This window comes from Haemaphysalis longicornis, unplaced genomic scaffold (genome assembly GCF_048455015.1).
Source record: "Haemaphysalis longicornis isolate Haplotype H1 unplaced genomic scaffold, Haemaphysalis longicornis Haplotype H1 scaffold_1, whole genome shotgun sequence".
In the NCBI taxonomy this organism is placed as follows: Eukaryota; Metazoa; Arthropoda; class Arachnida; order Ixodida; family Ixodidae; genus Haemaphysalis; species Haemaphysalis longicornis.
This window is the reverse complement of record NW_027526203.1, coordinates 6926489-6947819: the sequence shown is the minus strand read 5'-3', so window position 1 is coordinate 6947819 and position 21331 is coordinate 6926489.

Below are 21331 nucleotides of genomic sequence, written 5' to 3'. Positions count from 1 at the left end.
ATCCATCCAATAATTTACCGTTTAGGTTACAATTTAGAATATGGACATGTGCAGCATTGCTCCTCTGTTCCAGAGCTATCACTGGTCTTTCGTGTTTTTCGCTCGTATATGAGAGAAGGAAAGCTGTATACTAACACTAGACCTAGGAAAGATCAAGAAAAAGACACAAGGTTTATGCCGCTTTTTAAATAGTCATCCACGATATAGAGTACACTGAAGCGTTGAGAGGTATAACTCCTGCATAATACTCCCTCCCCGGTAATGAGGGTTGACTAACCCGCCATTACTTTTGTTATGCTGTACGGTGATGATGGCTCAGTACGTCTGCTTAACAATAGTATGGTGTCATCGCACGCCACCACCACTGCGTTCCTCCTCACCAACGCAAAGAGCAGTTTTAGGAGCGCGGGTAAGCTGCCACTAGTGCCCTAAGCAAGCAACCTCGTGAGGTCAAACTCAACTTCAAATGGACCTCACCATATGAGGTGGGGTTGGGGTGCGGTCGAAAGTATCGTCCTCACTGTGAATGAATGAGTTCTGACATTTTGACCTCAACCTGAGCCTACGATTTTGAGAACTAGTCAGGTTGAGGCTGCATGCTGAGGCTAAAGGAAGGTGTTGGAGAGATGCGTTTGCTATTTGTGGTAAAGGTCGCTGTGTAATGGCTTGTACAGCACATGAAAAAATCCACCGTATCCGTAACAGAACGCCTCTTGGTTTGGGTGACAATGTTTGCGTGACAAACACAGTAAACCGTCGCTACCTCGAACTCGCATATCTGAAACTTTCCACCAGAGTGCCTTCCGCACAATATAATGTTGAATAAACCTGGGTTCATTCATTCATACCTCGAGATCTCAGAAGTCGACAAGACTTCTCGCCGTGCATTTACCTCCCATATGTACTATTTATTTGCTCCAATTCATATAAAAAAATTCACCATCTTCCCGTGGGGGAACACTGAGGAGGATGCGAAGCAGCAGTGGGGGTTGGTTGGCCTGTAGGAGGAAGAGGAAGACGAAGCGTGTCGGCCGCCCACCGTCGTTCGGTGGTGCAGTCGGTATAATTTACGCTGTTCCTGCTAACTTGACCATCACCAAATTTTTCTCAGTTAGTCCTGCTACGTTCCCACTTCTTCCTGCGAAATTTCAAGTTAATTGGTCCAGACGCTGACTCTCACCTCTTCACCTCCGGTCGGCACGGTCCCGGCGTGTTCGGCCATGGCTACCGCTACGGTGACGGACAACCTACCACCAACTGAACAGCACCTGAAGGATGTACATTAGCGCAAGTTCAGTGATCAGATTTCCGATTACCCCCGTAGCCCTTTTAAAACGCCGCATTTAGCGTCGATAGCATCGCAGGACAACGCTGATGGTGGCGCATAGACGACTGTTGTTCACTGCCGCAGCAAGGCGCCGCGCCATACAGCAGAAGCTTGCACTCGTATGTCAAAAGAGAAATTAGTGGTGCTGCTTCGTCCTAAAAACAACGCCAGCATCTCCGCTATCTCGCGACGTGGGCTGGCAGCGGTCATAGCCAAAGTAGCACCGCATACTTCATTGAACGTGCTCACACCGACTCGTGTTGACCTTCGACGCAACTCCGCGACAGTCACGTTATATAATCAAATCAGACTCATGAGAAAAACCTGTGCGGAATGTCTTCGATGACCATTGATGGCCGCACAATTGAGGTCGACGCACAGCTTCTCACGTCACACGGCTGCTCGCGAGGAGTGATCCGGGTGGACCCGAATGACACAGATGAGGACCTGCGCATTAATTCAACTTGTGAATCGGCAAACATTCTCCACATCAAACGCTTGGGTAGGACCGACTATGCTCTGGTCACATTTGACACCAGCCATCCACCTAAGATTGTGAGAAATTATTTCGAATTATGTCCTGTGAAACCGTATGTGCTCCGAACGTTGGTTTGTTACCGATGTTACAAGGATGGGCACCTCCAGAAACACTGTCCAAATGCGGCTGTCTGCGCAACCTGCGGAAGAGGTCATAAAAACGAGGCCTGCTTAAACGCGACGCCTTATTGCAATTTATGCCACACGGAAGGGCACACAGCACGGGATCCTGTCTGCCCAACAAAGGCTAAAAGGTTACAGCAAGTGCGGGAGCGCATAGAGCACAAAGTGCGTAAGCGTGCAAGAGACTCCAAGGCAACGAATAATACGGCACCACCAGACATTGCTAAACAACATTGCTTTTCCATCGCTAGAGAGTAAAATAAAGCCGACAGCACCGGTGCAGGGAAGAATACAACCCGCCTGTGAGACCGAGGTAACGATTGAATCTTCTACTGAAATGTCTGAGCAGTCGGCAGCATCTACGTCGACCACAGCTTCGAAGAAACAGGTTTCTCGGTCCAACAGGTTACCACGCCGGTCCAGGCAACCACATATGCCAGACAGCATCAACATACTGCGGCAAGAGATCGCCTCCCAGCAACGCCATCTACAATCTCTTCAGAAGCAACTTCAGAAGCAACTTGACCTAGCCCTTGCTGACGAGAAGATGGAGAACGAAGACCAAACGAGCCAGTCGATACAGGAATGCTCACCCTCTCGAACACAGACGCCACACTGTGCCGCAGCCTCGGGATTTCCGGGTATTGACCTTCCCACGCTGGTGAGATGTATATTACGGGACCTTATGCCGTATCTGAAGGCAAAAGAAGTTACTGCTATTGAAACAGAGCAAAGCTCGAAGTTACGTAGCGGGGAGAACAACCATGTCCAACAGCGATAAACTGTTGCTTCTGCAATGGAACTGTCGTGGAATCCGCGCGGCGGCACCCGAACTAAATGAGCGCACCAAAGGATGGATACTAAACCATTGGCGGTTTTGCTCCAAGAAACTCAGGGAACCGGCCCCAGTTTGTACGGCAATAGAGCGTACACGAAACCCAGTATTACACGTTCATCCAGGTCAGACCCATCACAAACTGTCGTCGAATGCCAAACAATCATTTACGTTTTAAAGACAGTAGGCCACTGCCAGATACCAACTGCCGCTTTTGGTACAGACACCCAAGAGGTGGTGGCTGTTCGGTTCCGTGCTGGACGCCGCAACCTGGTTGCCTCCACATACGTGCGCCCCCGCACTGCCCAACATGCTTCCACGAGGATCAACTTCTCCTGGATGCGGCGCCTTCGCGCGTTTTACCCTCACGACGCGGCGGTATTTGCTGGAGATTTCAATGCTGAGCACAAGGCCTGGGGGTATCAAATTTCGCGCAGTCGAGGATTGAAACTTCTGGAAGAGGCTGACGAGGCGGAGGTACACCTTGTAAACGACCTTAGTCAGGCAACTCGACGAAGACAGAACCCTGCACAGCGTGATACCGTCCCAGACTTGACATGGGCAACAGCCAATGCTGTGGCCACCTGGTCTCGCGAGCCGACACCGTGGAGCAGCGATCATTACCCCATCTGGATCCAGCTCTCCGGTATAGACAAGAAGTGTCGGAAACGCGTGCTCTACTCGAACTGGCAGCGTTTCAGAGACCTACTTATTCAGCCGACAGGACACGACGGACCAGACAAGCCCTGCCCAGAATTAAGAGATCGCATTCTGGGGGCTGCGAAAGCCGCTACTAGAATTTCAGAGGCTGAAGGAGACTCCCTACCACCGGATCGTCACCTGGTCAACCTTTGGAAGCACAGGGATGAACTGGAAATGTACATCGCCGGTGGCCGCACGTACCACGACTTGGTGAAAATACGGCAACAAACCGCGAAGATCCGTCGTCATGCAAAACTACTCACTCGCCAGCGCTGGGAAAAGTAGTGCGAAGCTTTTTCACGACATACAGGAGCAGGAAAGCTTTGGTCAACGTTCCGGTCTCTTTGTGGACGCGGTAAGCTCCAAGGAACAGTGCAGGCGGTGATGCTCCGCACCGAGATGGATCACGAGCGCTTCGAAAGGGAATCAGCTTCTATCTTTTTCCCGCAACCAGTAACCATGCCTCCTCCGGATATATATGCTCCTCTCGAGGTGGACGAATCACAGCCTATCGAGTCTTTGTTCACGATTGCCGAACTTACGGCGGCTTTGGAGCAAATGAATGTTCGTAGTGCACCTAGGAAGGACGGCGTCACGTGGACAATGCTTCGGAACCTTCCCGCGCCTTTCCGGGGGGAGCTCCTTGAGAAGATAAACGTAATCTGGATCAGCGGAAAGGTGCCGGCAGCTCTAAAATATGCTGTAATAACTCCCATTGCGAAACCAGGGAAAGACCCGTCAGATATGGCCAATCTTCGACGTATCTCACTTACGTCTACCCTCTGTAAGATAATAGAACGGATGGCAGTGACCAGACTGAATCACCACTTCGAGGAGGAAGCTGGGTATTTCCACTCCTGTCAAACTGAGTTCCGGCCCAATCTGGGGACGCACGATTCCCTGTTTCTCCTGCAGCGTATTCTACGGAAAAGAAATCACAAGCGCCCGCGCGTAATGGTTGTGTTGGATCTCCGCAAAGCTTATGACACAGTCACTCACGTAGCTGTTCTTGAGGCGCTGGCGGTTGCCTACCCGGGCAAGCGACTGAACAATTTTGTTCGGAGTTTCTTGGCCAACCGGAGTTTTGAAATCCGCTCTGGACGCCACGACACTCTACACTTTGACAACCGTTCAGGAGTTCCATAGGTGGCTATCCTATCTCCAACTCTGTTCAATTTGGTCATGACTGAGTTTGTGCGAGGGGTTGCAGCTATCCCTGGCGTCCCCGTCACGGCATATGCTGATGATGTCACTATATGGACCGACGCTGCAGATCATTCCTCGACAGACAGCGCTGTGCGTAGTCTGCAACAAGCTCTTGATACGTTCACCAGTCTCCTCACCGCTACAGGAATGGAGGTTTCCTTGGCAAAAACCAAATTTATCATGATTAGAATTAGACCAGAAGAGCAGGCCCTAGTTGCTCTCACAGAGTGTTGGGCATTCCAGTCCACGAGTCCGGAGGAGCTTCAGAATGGCTTCGACAGTTGAAGGCGCAATGGACTCCTCTGCTAAGCTTAATCCGAAGAGTTTCTAATACCTTCGGTGGAGCGTCCCAAACATCGCCCGCCGGCTATTTCAAGCCATTCTGGTGAGCAAAGCCTGCTACGGGGCTCTGTGCTTCCGTCTCACGAAACGTGAGACGGAACAGCTCGATACGCTTTACAGGGCAGCCCTTCGTGTCATCACGGGGCTTCCCCGACACACGAAGGTCACTGAGCTGTACCGCTATGCTGGCCTTCCTACTCTCGACGAAACGGTCCTTGCCCGGTCCCGAGGAGTCTGCGATCGCCACGAGCTCACACCGCAAGGGCTCCGATTACTGACCGCTGATGGCCATATTATACCGGCGGACACGCCGCTTATAAAGAAGCATATCCCGCCATTGGAGAACACGCTTGTTACAGCGCAACAACCTGTACCCTTTACAACTCAGCGTCGGAGGCACACGTCGCAGCGGACCTCGCTGGTTGTAGCCGGTGCTACTTCTCGGAGCAGTACAACACTCGAGATAGCTGTGGAGGCGTCTTTGCGGGCCGAGTCCTGTATGGCGGCAGTAGCCGCTGTGTCCAACTCAGATGGGCTCCAAAGCATTCGACTAATTTCGCTGGACGCCGACCCCGATATAACGGAACTTGAGCTTTTTGCCATAAAGGAAGGTATTCACCTTTCACGCCAGGTTGTCACCGATCACCCAGAACGGCGTTACGACCGGGTGGAAATTTGACTGACTGCACTGAGGCGCTGAAATGCCTCATTGGTCCACCGAGGCAAAACAGCACCGCCCATGCTATCAAGCAGAAATGCGAGGAACTCAGGGCTGACTCTTGAGTACTGGTAACGGTACGCTGGATTCCTGGCCATCAAGGGCACCCAGAAAACGAGAAGGCTCATGAACTTGCGAGCGAGGCTTCTCTACACCGTTCCCAGTACATGCTGCCTGTAAGACCATATACGCTGCTTACTGACCCAGATGTGGAGCACCGCCGTCGACGTAATCGAAGGAGGCAGTAATTGGCCACTACTATTCCCCCATGCTACGACCCCAAACCCCCTGGTCTACCCCGAGGTGCTCAGGTGTTCCTCAACCGGGCGCGGTCTGGGTCCGCATATAGAGACGACGTGGTTTCTCGATGACGGAATTACGCTCCCCAACCTACATCCCACGATGGAAACGTCTCTAACAGTGGTTCCGCTGCTGCGTTTCCTAGACCAGTCCGTTGCTTTGCCTGCAACACAGACGTGACCCCCACAATCCGCCATCTCGTCTGGAACTGTTGGGCATTCGATCGGCTTCGCGCCAAATATCGTCCCGCCTGGGTCCTCTCCTATGAGGACTGGATCAGGCCACGTGATCGACACCAAGCTACGTTGGCTGCGTTGTGGCACTTCGTTTGCGGGGCAGCCATGGCCGGACATCATTAACCCCCTCTCTTAAGCCTGCGGCCTCGAGCCATCCCAAATAAAAACATTTGTCTGTCTGTCTGTCTGTCTGTCGGTCTGTCTGTAAGTAGAGTTGAAGTAAGTAGTGTGAGTAGAGTTGGTGTGTGGTGTTAGAATAAGGAAACGCATGGGTAGGGTGAGGAGGAGAATGAAGGAGAGACGCGCATGCGCAGTGGAGGTGTGGACGGCGTAACAACAAGGGAGGGAACAGGCTCGACCGTAAGCATCCTAAGGGAAGAGGGTGTAATTTTATTGGAGGGGGGATGTTAGAGTGGAGAGGCATTAAAGAGAGACAGAGAGAGACGTTGTACATGCTATGAGTTTGTCTTTATTTAGGCATTATCATGATCATGTTTAACGTAAGTGACGTCGAGCTGTGGTTGGCGTTCCGCCTTGGTTATGACAACCTTATGGTCTGTGAAATATAAAGTCAAGGGCTGTTGTACTGGATGAACACTAAAGTTTCTGAAGCTGAGGTCGATGCACGTTCCCCGGATGGTTGTGGGCTGCTTGTAATCACGGCCCGCCGAGACTCGCCTATGCACGCCGCCGCCGACGACGATGAAACGTCGAAGGCGCGTGAAGCGTGCTCGTCTCGTGCCGGTCCAGGAAGACACCGGCAACACTATCGCTCCAGGAGCCATTAAAGGGCAAGACACCAACGGGCGTTCAGCAAGCCGAGAATGCGCAGTGGGGGTGTGGACGGCGCAACAACAACAAGGAAGGGACATAGCCCCGACCATAAGATGCTTCGCATCAAAAAGTTTTTTTCGGGGAACCACGGATATCGCGAAATGTTGACAAAGAGGACATAAGGCAAAGTCGGCTACAGGCAGCTGATAACGCCTTCGTGCGAACGCTTAGCTCGGAGATATGAGAAGAGGCGCCCAAGGCGCCTGGCTGCGGTAGCGTCACGCGAGAGACGACGAAATCACTTTTGAGGAGTACTCGCTGTACGAGGCCGCCTTCCTCGTTACCCGAGCGCTGCCCGACGCCGACATCGCTGGGATGGCTGTGGACGACACAGCTGATCATGCGGACGACGAGCAGCCTCGAGAAGAGTCTACAACGGCAGAAGCAAGTGTGACGGTGCCCCAGCCCCTACGATCGCCTGCAGCTGCCGACGGACAATCTCCAAAAGCGATAGCGTTGGGGCTGAGCCACCACTGCTGACTGCTGGCGACGCGCCGCCAGTGCGGTGCCAACCACGAGCGAGAAATAAACGGGGACCCCCAGTTTCGGTTCCGGGCAACAGCGTTCGGACGTGTCCCGCCTCGTCTATCCTCGGCTATCGCGACACAAGAAACATGCAGCGCTTGCTTCGCAACAAAGCAGAATGTAGCGGCGGCGACGAACGATTGATGCGTTGTACTGAGGAGCTCGAGAACGCTTTTGTAGGACAAATTGCGAACGCGAAACAGGCGAGCATCATGCAGTTCTTCCTGTCGCAATAATAAAAATTCGATTTTCTTGCGGAATATTTTGCCAATTTACTACGAAAGCTCCCATGTGCAGTGGAGCTTTTGTTACCAGCACTAGCTGTTATTTCAGTGACCTGGCCATAAATTTTAGGCATTTCGCTTAACTCGAAGCTCCGCCTACCTCGCAATCGCTAACGGATTTTACGACTTCGACTCAACGAGGTATTACTTTATACATACATACATACATACATACATACATACATACATACATACATACATACATACATACATACATACATACATACATACATACATACTGTGAGCAGTTAGTCGTGCGCCACCCCTTTGGGATATTGACCGCTACCACAGTTACCCAGTGGCCACTATCCCATACCTCATCTTCCTCTGATAGTCATCCTCATCATCATCTTCCATCTCGGGACTCGTGTCCTCCTCTTCGCCGCCAGCTGAGTGTGTGTTCCGCGAGGGCTGCTACGCCTAATAAACGTCCTGTACCGGCTGTCCTTTAAGGCCCTTACAATACATACATACATACATACATACATACATACATACATACATACATACATACATACATACATACATACATACATACATACATACATACATACATACATACATACATACATACATACATACATACATACATACATACATACATACAACGCTATATTGACGATATTGACGTACCGCTACAGGAACCGCACTTGGTTCAATGTACAACAAACGCAAAAGCAATAGAGGGTGGCACCACGGTTAGCGCATCAGCACTACATTCCTTGCATGAAACAGGCTAGAGATGAACTCAAACTCCTTGTCGTGTCAATACAGCGTTCCAAGGACTGTGGGAGGGGAAAGGGGGAGTAGAGAGTGTTCGCGCTGGTGGCTCATATCTTTTTCAGTGTTTTTCTTAAGGCCAAATTAGCAACCACCCAGTGTTTTCAACAAAATAAAGTACTTGTGAGCTTGCCCTAGTCTCCTCCGCTTGTTTTGCCCTCGTCTTTTTTAACGCTGCTGGAAAGTGAAATATTTTGTTGCATTGCGAAGTCGGTCCCCGATTTAATATCTTTTAATTGAGTCTTCCGAACGCAGTTGTCGATACCGATAAAGTCTTAGCTTAGGAATCCAGGAAGATTCAAGTAGCGGAATAATGAACTGGTATAAATGTTGAGACTTATTTTAAGGTTTTTAGTGCTAATTTGAAGTACATTTGCTTGCTTTCCTCAAGATATGCAAGTTAATTTTATATCTATTTTCTTCTTGGCACTTATTCGTTGCGCCGTTACAACAGTCCGTTTATATATTCTTTCCAATTTTTTTTGCTCTTGTGTGTTTAGACCTTTCCGTAAGTAAAGATAAGAACTTGTGGCATTTAGTTCGAAAAAATGCTGTAACTCCAAGTTATTTTGAGACTTTTAATATGACGAATTGGTTTGTATGGTGTAATGTTTTATAGGAAAGTGACTTGGGATTCAATGCGCATGTTTTTATCTACAGAAGTGTGCAAAGTAAAAAATTCTTGTCCCGTGGGCACAGCTTTTAAAGTTGTTCTGACTAATAGATTTAAGGGTGTGAGGATGAAGAAAAAGTTGTCTTTCGAAAACCCTCGATAAAGGCGTGAGGCGGACTAACACCATTGTATGACGGTGTAACTGTTTCCACGCGCTATCTAGGAGTATGGTGTAGCACACATTCATATACGCATTCAAAATGCACAACAGTCACACCTTGACTAAGTATGAAGTAAGAATAAGGCGAGAAGAAAATTTATTATAAAACCACATACAAGATCGCAGCGACTAGTGGTAACAGCGCTGCCCGAAAAAAACAGAAGAAAAAAATCTAATCAGTTTCCGTGTACTCCGGGCCGCCTACACTTTGCACAACAATTGTCTATGTTGGTGAAACAATTGAGCTTCTCTGAAATCAATGCACACAAAGTTCACATGTGTTCAAAGAAAGAGTTCAGAAACTCGTTGAAAGTCAATACGGCACAATAGTGATGCTCGGGATGTTATTCCTGAGCGCTATGAAACGCGTGGACCAGCGTAACAGGAAGGCTTCTTCACCTATAACTGCCAACTCATTGTCTAAGTGATTCATAAGCATTGACCGCACACGCCACAGCAGTGGAAACATCGCCAGTTGCGGTCGGGCGCGAAGACACCGGGCACTACGATTTCGCCATAATACATATGCACCAGCACACATCAGGAAGTTTACCAACGTGTCATTTGAACGTGTGCTCATTCTAAGTGTAAGACCAAACAACCTGCTTAGCACAGTCCAAAACGTTACCACTACACGACCCTGAAACAAGGCATGTTCCAATGTTTCAGTGTGCCCGCAGTGCGGGCACCGTGAGGAACGCACAATGCCGAATCTCGCCAGGCGGTCACACGTCGGAAGAACTTGCCAGCCGCGCAACCATCCGAAATCCCTAACATCAGAAGGAAGCTCCGTCGAAGTCAGCTGATGCCAACGGACACCGCGTGATCTTGCTATCTGCTGATTATCTAATTGGTTTATTGCCAATTTTTCGCACAATTCGCTTGCTGTACTTTCCCTAAAATTTAGGCTTTGGTATACTGGACGTTTCTCAGTGTTTTGACAACATAGGCATAAAATGGCGGTGACTGCTCAGCAGAGGGACCGGCAATGCGTTCGTCATAAAACATTGAGCGGTGAGTTCCCAGAAAGTACTGCAGCAGCGCCCTCCCTAGGTACCCAGTTGAGTCCACAAGGTCGAACACTGCGCGTACGGCCAGCACGCTACACATGGTTTGCAAGCAAGCCAGACTGAAACCACCCATTGACTTGGGCAGTCTCAACAGCGCACGCGACACTGTTTCTGTCTTGCCCGCCCAAAAGAACAACCCAAACTTTGTGGCGAGCTGACGGGTGAAATGGCGCGGCGGTTTCGCTACGTGCGCTACATAAAAAAGCGCCGCCGAGACGGACTACTTAATTATGTAGCTGCGCTCTGCGAGGGAAAGTCTGAACTTTGACGCAACCGCAAGACGCTGCTCCGCTGTCTCAGGGAGGCGCTTCCACGTACTACGCACCACTTCACCCGAGGAATGGAAAGCCACACCAAGAACTCGAACACCCGTAACCCATTCTACGTCGCCCGCCAGGCTAGATGCAAATGTGCCGAAGCGCACCGCCATACTTTTGCCCCTGTTCAGTCGAGCTCCAGACAGCTCACCGTACTCATAAAATAAGGCACGAGGTGAGCTAGCATATCCGCACGTTACCTCACACACGTGTCTGCTTCCGTGTTTTTATGGCCACCAGAGGAAAATTATTTGGTAGAGTCGGTGCGCTCGTCACACAAATCAAACATTCTAGCGCGAGTTTTGTAGTTAGGCATATGAATGTCAGCACTCACTATTCCACATGAAGATTTTCAAAACCTTTTTAATCGCTGCGGCTATTATGTTTTAATAAATCCTGTCACTACACATACTATACACCTATTTGACTCACTTTGAAAACCCTCCAAGAAGGGTGTGCCCTGCGTTAACCCCATTTACTCTCTCCATGGTGACTGTGCAAATGGCGTTGGGACAACGAAAAAAGGGTGACTGCTTGCTTGATAGATAGATTGGTTTACCGATTGATTGATTGATTGATTGATTGATTGATTGATTGATTGATTGATTGATTGATTGATTGATTGATTGATTGATTGATTGATTGATTGATTGATTGATTGATTGATTTATTGATTGATTGATTGCTGGGTTTCACCCACCGAAGCTAGACCTGGGCTATCAGGAACGCCGTAGTGGAGGGCTCCTGATTCATTTTGACCACCTGTAGGTCCTTAACCCGCGCCGAAATTTCAACACACGGGCGTTATCGTTTTTTGATCACCTCCATCGGAAAAACAGTCAACGCGGCCGGGATCGTCCTTGGGCTCAGCAGCACGACGCAGCCACTGAGCAGCCACCGATGCGGGCGCATAAAATAGGGGTGTATCGCCTTGCAGCACTTTTCACGTATTCTGAGGATGACTACAGATACAAAAAAATGTTTAGTATGTGTATTCAGGACATTATTTTTCCATACGTTTCAAGCAAAATCCATTGGCATTGATACGAGCAAACCGCATATGCAATATGCAAAAATCGTTTTATCATTCTGACTCATTACAGTTTTTAAATACCATCACTACTTATAAGAATAGGATTTTCAGAGACTACCACTGATTGATGTCCCGCATAATTATTGGGTAACGACTGTTCATTGCATGACAATAATTTATACATATGTGAAGGCAGCCGTACTGTACAAAAGGAGACGATACGGCGGTGGACTGAAAATCTTGTTCGGAAGGAACGGGGAATGTTTTGTACTTCACAGCATTCAAAACTAGGTATATAGCCTTGATCAATCATCGATGTAATCAAATAATATAACCCCATTACACACCCTTTCAACTCAGTACAGAAAACTGTGGGTGCGCCTCACGTCATCGATAAATGTTGGGAATGTGTCTAGCGCCCACATAACTTTGACAAGCATGAACCGGGCTACCGCCCGATCAATCTTGGACCCGTCACCCCGCAACTTCGGAAGTCTTTGTTCCTTCTCTTACGATGTGTAATGAATGCATGATGACGAAGAAACTTCACTCGAATCGTGTGTGTGTGTGTGTGTGTGTGTTTCGAGCGCAGTGACCATCTAGACCCTTCCTTTTTAACCTGACCACTAGGAAACAAGTGTTTGCTGGTTCAAACCGCCCTACCAACCCGAGCGCGCTTGCGAAAAGGCACCAATCCGCACCACACCGCAAACAGACGATTCCACGTCGCGGTGAAAAAGAGCAAACTTCCTCGCGTGCGAAATATAGACGCCCCCCCCCCCCCCCTCCACCTTCAGGGATAGAGGACGCAGCCTTCGCCACGTGGAAATGCGTTCAAGACTTTCTAGTCTAGAGGGCGTTACGCGTAGTCCCTAGATCGAGTTGAAATGGAACGATTATCCGCGATTTTTAATCTCGCGTAGCTCTGGTGACACTTAACAGCCTTCCATAATTCTTGCGGGAGGACATTGCTGGTGCAGTGGACTTTAGCCCACAATGCATTCCGAATAGTCGGTGGTAAGTGCTGCAGGGTCTAACTTAAGCGTTCGTTTTTTTTTTAATTATTCACCCACATCTCTGTCAGACAGAAATTTGCGTGTTTATCCTGATAATACGTAATATCCTGTCATGTTTTATGGCTTTGAACTTTCCACTGGATCTAATAGAACTCAACATTAATAGGTATTGTATTAGCTTATTTTCACTGATAGACACTGATAGACTTACAGATACACACTAATTGCCAATAATATATGTATTAGTGGCAATAAGCTAATACGGCTATGACTTTTTGTATAATCGTTTTACTCAGGGCTGCGATGTGTATGCCTAAAATTGCGATACATCCAAAAGCTGCATGTGTGTGTGTGTGGAATCAGCGTCGTCAGCTGCAGAAGGGGCATGCAGGGATATTAAGGGTCTCACAAATCCGGGTAAGCCGCTATACTATCCGAATGAAACAAACATGCTGATGTGACCTCAGAAAATGCTAATAATTTCTCGGTCAACTGAAATTATTATTGCTCGAAATTTGTGACTGATTGAAATTGGTATCGTGAATTATTGAAATAAAGTGTTTAGTGATCGTTATCAACATACTGATTTTTTTACGTGATTATACTTGGTCTATTGCCCCCCCCCCCCCCCTTACCTCGCTTGTAGTAGAGGACAGTTCTACGTTCTTATGCTGAACTCAAGGGGGGGTTTTGACATATTGTAAATATTGATCGATTACAATAATTTAATACAAACTATTCGAACTATTGGACATTTTATAAAATGTTGTGAAATCCCACTTCGTTCATATGTGGTATTCAAGACTGATGAGTTGCTCTAGATAGGCATGTGCTACTCTGCTAGTATGCGGAAACGACTGAAAGGTGTAATGATCGGTCGAAGTTGCTGATTTATAGTAATGATTGATTAATAACTAAATGTATTTACCCCATATTAGTCGTTTAACCAAGCCAATTAGGCCATCCCTTCTGGGATTGTCCCGCTCTGATCCCGTGAAATGAGGAAGGAGGCTTTACCAACATTGATTTGATTGATTATGAGGTTTAACACGCCAACGCTACACACGCGATGAGGCGTGCCGTAGTGGAGGGCTCCGGATTAATTTTGACCACCTGCAGGGGATCTTTACGTGCGCCGAAATTTCGACCATACGGGCGTTTTCGCTTTTCGCCTCCATCAGAAAAGCGGCCGCCGTGGCCGGGAATCGAACCCGCGTTTATCAACAACGCGTTAAACTGGGAATTCACCATGCCTTTTTAGGACGACCGAAAAATTTAGCTAAAAAGCATTCCCATCGAGAAAAGACACGTTTAGCTTGTTCGCCCGTCCAGTGTGACCGCTCCGACAACTACAAGGATAAAGCAAGTTACAGCGCACTAATGAGCATTTACATCAAGAGAGAGGGAGAGAGGGAGCTTTTATTTGAGCAAGATTCCTACCCGTCAAGTGGGAGAATTTTGTGGTGGGGGACATCTCAATGTCCACTAACGTTCTAGAAGTGAGCCTGGCGGCCGAGCCCTTGGTAATGCGGTATAAGTAGTGCGAGTTCTAGATGGAGGGAAAAAAGTAGACTCGCGGCTTTATACTGTCGTGCGATACTGCTTTCAATTGAATAGTGTATGCAATGGTAGATATCGTTGGGGCTCCAGCGATGTATAAAGAGAAGGCATATGGAGGAAGTGTGAAATCTCTGTAGCCGGTTTATTTCGGGCAGCACCAGGTTAGGTGCGGAAGGCGATGAAGATGATCCAATATAGCTTCACGCCCAATTCGTAGCGAATGTATGAAAATTTAGATTTGTGTTCAAGGCCCCCCTGTAGCGCCTGTACTATGCGGTGCGCTCTTGTGGAACATTGAGGAATACTTTAGGCCATCTGGGGATCTTGAACGTCAGCTGAACGATCGACGTGGAGGATTTTTCTTTATGTTTTTCGCATCCTCATCAAAACAGCTGCCGCGGTTGGTAACCCGGCTCACGTGAAGTTGCCAATTCCTTATCCACTGGGTCACTACGGAGAGGGCACGCAAAGTTAGTGCAATCGTAATTTTCCGTTTGCAGCGGCAATATCCCCGCATCTTCTTCTGAAGCTCCACTCAAAGATTGTGGTGTGATAAGGAGCTATCTCGTTTCGAGTATGAAGAGTAGGTAGGCCACCAATATTTTATGAGGGTACAAGGATTTAGTCGATGAAGACGTGTTCACTTCTGTATAAGGACGCCGTGATCTCTTGATACGCCCTTGCGGAAAGTAGCCGCTTCAAAATAATTAAAGCCAAAACCAAGGGCTCCACATATGCCCTTGTTTAGGCTGTACATTTTGTGGAGATGGAGTTGAGTTAGACTTGAGTTCTTGACTCTTTTTCTTACTTTTTATTGAAAGTTATTTATTCGCCCAAGAGCGTTGTTATACGAGCTTGCCATATACTTCTTTTAATATTTCGGTCGTCTTTGAAACAGCTCCGTTCTGGCGTCTGGTATACGGTGAACCGTCTCGCTGTTTCCTCACTGAAAGACGGCGGCCGTTTCTCGACTTTAATTCCAGCGCGACGCATCGTTGAAAGGTACAAAAAAGCACTTCCTAACTACTTGGCCCATTGCTTACGCGTAATATTCTCTTCGAATAAGAACACAAGACTGAAAAGTCTTTCGCGAACGGATCGAAAAAAACCTACGCAACCAACTCGGTATGGTCCGAAGCGTGACTTTATGCTGTTCACTTAATTTACGTGACCGTCGAATGCCAGTGCGAGTGCCGTAGGGTGTAATGCTGTAGCGTTATAGGAATGAATACGCAAACGTCATTGCCGTCTGTTCCGTGCCAGCCATTCTAGGAACCCGCTTTAGCACTCGTCACTTTCCTCATTATGCCGTGGACGCAAGCAGTCGCAGAAAAAGAAAACAGGCGGGAAGTTATCCATGCCAAAAGAGCTGAAAATAACGTTGAAGGAACAGCCAGCCGACTATACGGGACGAGATAACAAAGCACGCGCCCACGATCAAGGGTGTTCGTTGCGAAATTGACACAGCTGCTGCTGCTGCGTAACGCCGTTACACGAAGAGCCCAAGGCCGTTTGGACGGTAGCTATAGAGAGCCAGGAACGTGTTATGGCGCCCCGAATGATCGCTTATCGCGAAGACGCCTCGTGGCGATCGAAGGGAATCATCGGTTGCTTCTAGTGTTTCCAGCGAACTACCAAAGGTCACGTATTGCGCTGCTCTGCCGTAAGCGAGCTTTAACGACCGTGTGTGGGTCCATACCTATTCACACGTCTGCGTGTAAAATACACGAAACACGAAAACTTGCCGTACCCCTCAGATTTTTCGTCATATATGTCATCCGTGCTTTTGTGCGGGTGTACTTAAATTTGATAGAGTAATTGGAATTAGGTGGTTTATTTATTTATTCCTTTAGTCCATTCATTCATTCATTCATTCATTCATTCATTAAATAAATGAGCGAGATAGTGTGTCTTGAATCCTCACTACTCAGTAATTAAAAATATTTAGTGAAATGCGATTTCACCCGCCACGGTGGCTCAGTGGCTAAGGCGTTGCGCTGCTGAGCACGAGGTCGCGGGTTCGATTCCCGGCGGCGGTGGCGGCTTTTCTGATGGAGGCGAAAAGCAAAAACGCCCGTGTGTACGAGATTTCGGCGCACGTTAAAGATCCCCAGGTGGTCAAAATTAATCCGGAGCCCTCCACTACGGCGCGCCTCATCGCCTGCGTTGCGTCGGCGCGTTAAACACTGCAATCAATCAATCAATCAAATAATCAATCAATCAATCAATCGAAATGCGATTTCACTGTTGCACATATGAGGCCTTTCTTTCCGAAATGAGCCAAATTCAGACACCGAAAGTAATTGAGATAAAACTGCATTGACAAAAAAAACTCTGCAACTATCCCGTAAAAAGGGGGTGGCAAGAAAATGGGTGAAATAACTCCCTGCAAACCTGTACGAAAATCGCAGTTCATATCGAAAATGAGCCAGATCTTTCTGTTTCACGAATCAAAATGAGACAAATTCATTTGCCCGATGGGAGTTCGCTTTTGGGTTGTCTGTATAAACTGTTTCGTGGGCGTTTTCAGAAGTTTTTTATTTGCTTTTCGGAGCTGGCTTATCATGTATTCACACGGCATTTAGGAGATCGGCGAAAGATGTTTCCCCAAATGTTAACGACGACGTGAATGGAAGATAAAGTGAACGAAATTAAAATGAGAGATGTGAACCAATAATTTCATCGCGTCTCTCCTGTTCCTAGGGAGTAACTCTATATTAATGTTTTACACCCATATTTACCATTTCAGTACTTACCTAAACAGCCGCCCCCTACAAGCCCTGGCAAATCCCCCCCCCCACCCCTGAGAGCACGAATCACTTCATTGAGATATGAGCAGCCTTCTTGTGAATCGTTTTGGATTTCCATGGCAAGGCGATGAAGAGCTTGCTTACTTGTGAGTACCTTCAGGCGGGCCCAAAACGATTATTTTAGGGAGTAATTCGAAAAGTACTGCTAAAGGTGCCAAGAGGACTCACCTGCTCTCCATGTATATGACTACTCTTCTTGAAGCCCTTTTGCATATGTTTAATCCCTTTTTCGCCAAAACTGAATCGCACCATTCTTGAAAGTCGATTTTATGTGAATACCGCATCAACTAGAGTGTTTCAATTCAATATGAGCCAAATCCAAACTCATCAGCCCAATTTTGCTGAAATCCACAACATAATTTTTACTTGCTTGTGGCAATCAACTTACCCTAGCTGACATGTAAAATATATCATATAGTAGCTTTGACATCATGCCATTTATGTCCGGTAACAAACTTCCGCTTGTTTCTCAAATTCGCATTAGGTGGATCTTGCTAGTTATAAAAAAACGCCTGATATAGTGTTCTCTACAGCTCAAAGAGAGAATATATTTATTTCTATCTCATTGCAGTGAATATAACTCCGATTAAGGCTCCACATCTGAGGAAATATTTCGTGTATGGCGGATACAGCTAATTTTATGATGCCGCATAAATTTAAATTACAATCCAGGCGTTGTTTTATGAACAGTAATCCCAGTGGTACTAGCACAAAAAACACGGTTGATCTCTTTTCTTCGGATAGCTTATTAGCCTAAATCCTACCCAACTCCACTGAGACTCCTCCGGAGTGTGTGTGTGTAGCGAATCAGAACAGGAAATGAGGGGCTCGTTGAAATAAGACAGAAATAATGGTTGGCAGTAAAGAAAACCTGGGAAAGCAAAGGTCATTCCAACGATCCGAACCCACGACCTCCAGAACACCGGTCTGGTGCGGTGACCACTAGGGTACCGGCGGGGCTATTTTCCCCGCCACTTTCCGGGGTATTTATGTTAAGGTATTTTTTTTTCCTGCGCTTGGGTGTGGTAGACAGCGCCACTCGGACTACTCGGGGTGAAAGGGACCCCCTTTCTAACCCCAGGGCGGCGAGTCGAGTGTCTACGACATGTCGAGAGTGGTCGACCAGCGTTGAACCCTTTTTCCTCCAATTTCTTTCTGTCTTTCCGAATTCTTTATCTGTTTCAATGACCTACCACATTCTCCCCTTCGCTTTCCAAGGTTTTCTTGGCTTCCACCCATTATTTCTACATATATATATATATAGTCTGGAAACATAAAAACTCATACAGAGCGCGAAAAAATAAGGTAAGTAGAGACAGACACACACGAGAAAGACATTAAAAATAAAAATAAAAGTTTACTGACGTTTCAGGAAGAGAATTTCCTTTCTTCAGAGGAAGGAAGTCCTCTTCCTGAAACGTCAGGAAACTTTTATTTTTGTTTTTAATGTCTTTCTCGTGTGTCTGGGTCTCCATATATATATATATTGGTCGGGTATCTTGTTCAATGGGCCAGTTCAGCGTATAGCATAGTGAGGGAGACAGACGATAGCGTTTGTCCAGTTTCTTAGATTATTTAATACCCAACAGTTTCGAAAGGACGACCTTTCTTCTTCGGGGGTTGTCTTTTAAGTCGGGAGTTGTCTTTAAGTCTTTTTAAGTCTTAAAAAGATTTAAAAAGACTTTTCCGGAAGCACCAAGGGTTACCTACCGCAGAAACAGGAATCTAAAAGATAATTTAGTGCGTGCTAAATAGGGCCTTCAAAGTAACCAGTCATAGCCAGCTGCTCCCGCCCCAGATGCAAGACTTGCAGGCACCTGCAGACAGACTGCATTGTAAAAAGCACAGCCAGTAATTATGTCCACAAGATTAATTCAAGTTTCACGTGCACTTCATCCGACATTGTGCATATGTTGGAATGCTCGATGTGCCACAAACAGTATATAGGCGAAACGAGTCAACCTATGAGCCTGCGTCTTAACGGTCACCGGACAGATACTCGTAGCAAATCCTCCATAGCTGTAGCGCAGCATTTCAACCAACCAGGCCACAATTTTGATGACCTTAATCTGTATATACTTCAGTCAAACTTTAAGTCTCCGAGGGACAGAAAATACTGAGAATCCTATTTAATTCACAAATTCAACTGCATGGAACCTAGTGGAATTAATGCGTCTAGGGGCAACTTGGAATCCCTGCGATATTCACCGGGAATACAGAATTAGGCACTGTCTTCATATACCTTATCCAAAGACTATGACCCTTCCCTCTGTTCTTTACCTGGTCACCTAATTTCTTTTATTTTCATTCCTTAGCTTCCAGCCTAATACTAGCCCGCATCCCTCCAACCTTTACTTTTGGAATTCCATTTTATTTATTTTATTTCTCTTTTTTTTTACTCCGCTTTGTGATGTGCCCCGTACGTCACTCTAACTTTATCTCTTCGTTTTTGACTTTCAGGACAGGCCTGTTCCAGGAATGTTGCCGTGGGTGACAGGTGCCATTTCGCTTGCCGGGTCATTGCTTTTTCTTTTGTCTGTGGGTTTGTGTGGTTTCCCTCCCGGTTTTTTTTTTCTCTTTTTTTCCTTGACCTAGTTATTTCCCCCCCTCTCTACCTTCTCTTTTGACCTGAGGCTTGTAGATAGTTTCTGATAAGGACCCCACTCTCTCCGCCTGTTCTGCTTCCGACGGTTCTGAGAACCTTTCGGTATGCCCCGCGGCGGGTCAGCAAACACCCTCTCCTCCTTTCTCTCCAAAAAGTCCCGTGATATCAACCCCCGGCGGACTTCCCTGTGACCTACTTCGCGGCTCAAACTATACAACCTCAAACTATACACTATATATATATATATATATATATATATATATATATATATATATATATATATATATATATATATATATATATATATATATATATATATATATATATTGTAAGGAGGATTTATTCCAAGGCCGAAGGACTGGTCAGCTCAAAGTCAGCTCCAGGAGTCAGGAGCACGAAGTCCGCTCTGTAGTGTTGGCCCAGAGCAAAAGCGAGAGGCAGCTTCTTCTTCCTTCCAAGCGTTCGCGATGCGGCTGCCGTCTATTGTTGTCACTTGACTGCGATGATGATGCTCTACTGTTTCGGCACGTACCCTCTCATGGCGAGTGGACAGTGCTTCCTATACTCGGGTTGCTCCTTCGTGAATTGCGCTGGCGACGGGCATCCTTACAATTGCCCCCGGGGAAAAAGAGCCATCCTGGCGATCAGGGAGTCGAAATGGTGAGAGGCTCAACGTAAGGCTTGAGGCGCTGGACATGTACTATATCACGGCCGCGGCGTCGCTGGTCGGGTGATGGGGCAACGGGCTCGACAATGTAATTGACAGGGGAGGTGCGTTTGATGACACGGTAGGGACCATCGTATCGCGAAATGAGCTTACTGCTCAATCCAGGAGCAGTCGTTGGCACCCACAGCCAAACAAGTGATCCGGGTAAGAAGCTTGGTGCAGAGGTCTTTTCGTCATGCTGTGTCTTCTGTCTTGTTGGTCTTCCTTGGTTAGTGAACGTGCCAGTTGGCGGCATTCTTCGGCGTGTTTCGCAACGTATGAGATGGGCGAGCACTCTGAGTCATCAGGGCTATAAGGAAGTATTGTGTCCAGCGTACAAGAGGGCTCGCGTCCATACAAAAGGAAAAACGGAGAGAAGACAGTCGTGGCTTGCGTGGCGGTGTTATACGCATATGTAACAAATGGAAGGATGGTGTCCCAATTAGAATGATGAGATGCCACGTACATTGCGAGCATATCCCCTAGCGTCCGGTTGAAACGTTCGGTGAGACCATTGGTCTGTGGGTGGTACGCCGTTGTGGTGCGATGGATGGTTCGGCAGGCTGTGAGGAGGGCTTCTATAACTTCAGACAGAAAAACCCTTCCTCTGTCACTGAGTAGTTCTCTAGGCG